Source organism: Diuraphis noxia, unplaced genomic scaffold (genome assembly GCF_037042655.1).
Source record: "Diuraphis noxia isolate RWA-SAM2 unplaced genomic scaffold, SU_Dnox_SAM2 contig0001, whole genome shotgun sequence".
NCBI classification, from domain to species: domain Eukaryota; kingdom Metazoa; phylum Arthropoda; class Insecta; order Hemiptera; family Aphididae; genus Diuraphis; species Diuraphis noxia.
In genome coordinates, this window is record NW_028301711.1 from 37,516,190 (window position 1) to 37,519,685 (window position 3,496).

The following is a 3,496-nucleotide window of genomic DNA, read 5'->3' on the forward strand; positions in this document are numbered from 1 at the left end:
AACAAATATGTATTTAAATATTATAGTTATACTAAGATAATTATTTACTTAAAATTATACCTAGTAATAGTTGTAAACGGTACACACGGAACTTTATTCATGGTCATATCGATCCATTAATATTTATATTATACATATTATTGTATATCAGCGTTTGCACAGTCTATATGACTAGCATTTTTTGAAAGATAAATAAATTAATAACAGTGTCCATTTAAAATACTATAAAACACTCAAAATTGACATTTATTTAAAAAATCAAGAATTATCATTACGCAAGGTATTATTTTCGAGTAGCCATTTACATTCAAACTGTAAGCCATCAATGATTGAAAAATATGCACGTCAGGTAACCATAAACAATAACTTTATGTTATAATTGCATTTAGATAAAATTAGGTCGATGGAATCGATGGATTAGACATGGTTGAAGTAAATAATTATAGTAGGTACTATAATTTATATAGGAGGGTGTAACCAATGGTCGAAATGGCTCAAAATAAGTGGAGGGATGCCTAAATTTTTATAATTTTCTTATATAATTATGATCTACACACATGGGGTGGTTGAAGGTGGAGATAAGTTGTTATAATACCTTATTTATTATACAATTTTATATATATTATATAGGTATATTTTTGTTCTTCAGTTTGGTGTCTTAATCGTTGATATATTTAAATTTGTATATACGTATATTCACATAGGCGTGTCCACGGGTCATGCCTGTCATGCACAGGCATGACCTGCAAATTTGATCAAATTTGCATAGTACATTTTGATGCATAATATGAACCTTTTTTTCTCAATTTCTATTTTCATATTAAATTTTTTATTTTTCATCATGTGTATAATTTAAATCCCCAAACCCTAACAGAAATTTTTATTTTTTATTTTTATTTTTATTTTTTTATTTTTTTTTGGGGGGGGGGGATTGGCAGATTCCCTATCCCCTAGATATGCCACTGTTGTGCATGACCTGCGAATGAGGTCTGAACACGCCTATGTATATTCATATTTAAAACGTGAAACATATTATTTACGCATGTATATATAATTTATCAACAAAACTACATATAGGTAGGTAGTTTATCAATAAATCCTAATAATATTCATTATTATAGTAGGTATAAAAACAAAAAATAAAAATAACTGAAGTTTATTATATATTACTATAGCTAGTCTATAGTCTTTAATGGTATATTAAACTTTGGTGCAAAAAGGTTTTGTAGTAGATAATAACTAATTTGCATAGCTATTATAGCTATATTGTCTATTGATACAAAATTACATTACGAGATTTATTTGTACTTTTAGTTGAGCAGTAAACCAAAACAATATAATAAAACATACAAGTGTGTAATAACTCAGAAACAAATTATTAAACAAGCCCATTGCAATTTATGTTTTTTAAATTATAAGAAATTGCATTTAGATTTATTAGATATATAGACTTCAGATGATCCAATTTATAAGAGTTAATGATATTTAATTCATAAAAAAAAACAACAACAACATTGTATTCTTGTATCACACATGGAAATATTAGTGTTGATTTAGAAATAAATTAAATATTGAGTATAAATAATTTAAATAAATTAAGAAATATTTGTTTATTTGTATTACACGTCATGACGACAATGGTGCGTTGAATTGAGTTACATAGTTAACAACACGAATGTTTAAAACCCATTAAGGACTAGCGTAATTAAACTTACTGTAACACAATTATAGTTGAGTTTGAGTGCATGCTATTTTTAAACTTATTGGATTATCCATTTCCACAATAAATCACAATAGTTCATATTATCGATAATGATCCGGTGATTAATTGTATAATATATAAATATCTATATTATATGCGAACATTAAATATTTATCAACAAATTCAATTTAGTTTGAAAATTATTTCGTAAAGCATGGATTTCAATTTCGAGTAAGTAAATTAAATATGTTTAAAATATATGAATCAAATATAAATTGTATTTATATACTTATATTCAATATATTATAAGGATTAATATTAACTAAATAAAGTGTGATATAATCCAATATTTAATAAGTTATGAAAGTTAAAAGTATGATTTTACCATATGGTAACGCTAGGCGCTTGTAGGTACTACATATATTTATTTTTCAATGGAACAGGATTTTCGCTGTCTGAAGCATCAGGCATTTTATATAATGGCATAGATGCAGACGAAAAATTTATCGAATCACCGGAACCATGTGTTCATACTAATGAAGATTCCGGGGATGAAAACTATGGTGAAGTAGACAATTTATCAGTACGCCAATTACGATATAAAGCAGAAACTAAATTAGCCAATAATAAGAGGTACGGCGGTATTGGTAGGTAATGATAACATTTATCCTGAAGAAAGTTTGAGCAGTAAATCATCGAGTGAACAAATCAACATGTAAGCGCTACAAGTACAGATGAGTGGATGAAAAATTAAAAACTGGTAAGAAATCTTCTGCGTGGATAAAAGTGGGTGATTTTGAAGTTTCCACAACCTGATTTTTCAAATTATAAAAACCTATCTATAGTAGACATTTTTGAAAATTTTTTGGATTACCTACGACATAATTATCTCGTGGATGAAACTAGATGCTGTGCACTTTTTTTAAATTCTTCAGATAGAAGACGCATTACGAAATTCGATGTTTTATTAGTATTTTATACCTTAGCAGATATAATAAATTACCTTCAAGAAAATCGTTTTTTGGACTCTATGTATGATATGAATAATGAAGCTGTATGTAATGCAATGCGCCGTGATAGATTTTTGCAAATATGTCGCTTTATTCATTGTGCTGATAATACACAAATTGATGCTAAATATAAGGCTTGAAAAATTAGACTCCTTATGAATATGATAAAAAATAAATGTTTAGAAAATGTTGTACCTCAAAAACATCTTGCTTATGACGAATCAATGGTGAAGTACTTTGGTAAGCATGGATGTAAGTATTTATTAGAGACAAACCAATACGATTTGGTTACAACATTTGGTGTGTCAATTCGATAGTAATGGTTGTCTTGTAAATTTTGAATTGTATCGAATATTATATCAAGGCAAAGTTCCTCGTGAAAATGAAAACAATAATTCAATATTTGGATAGGAAGTATCACCCCTTGTTTTAATGCTTGAAGTCTTCCTCGAGTCTAAAAAAAATTTACCATACTCATTGTACATGAGTAACTTATTTACTGGGTTAAATGTTTTTAATTATTTCAAATATTTGGGTTACTCTGCGATTGGTACTATACGGCAGAATAGAATACTAAAGAATTGCCCTTTGACCGACTCGAAAAAATTTTCTAAAAAATAACGTGGAAGTTTTGAAACTGCAATAGAAAAAAACGAGAGTATTTTGTTGGTTAGATGTATAGGTAATGTAGTTGGTACAATGGCTTCTACTGATGTCGGCACTGAAAATGTTTCAAGTGTAAGAAGATGTAACAGTACATCATTCACTAAAACAGTCCTTATCA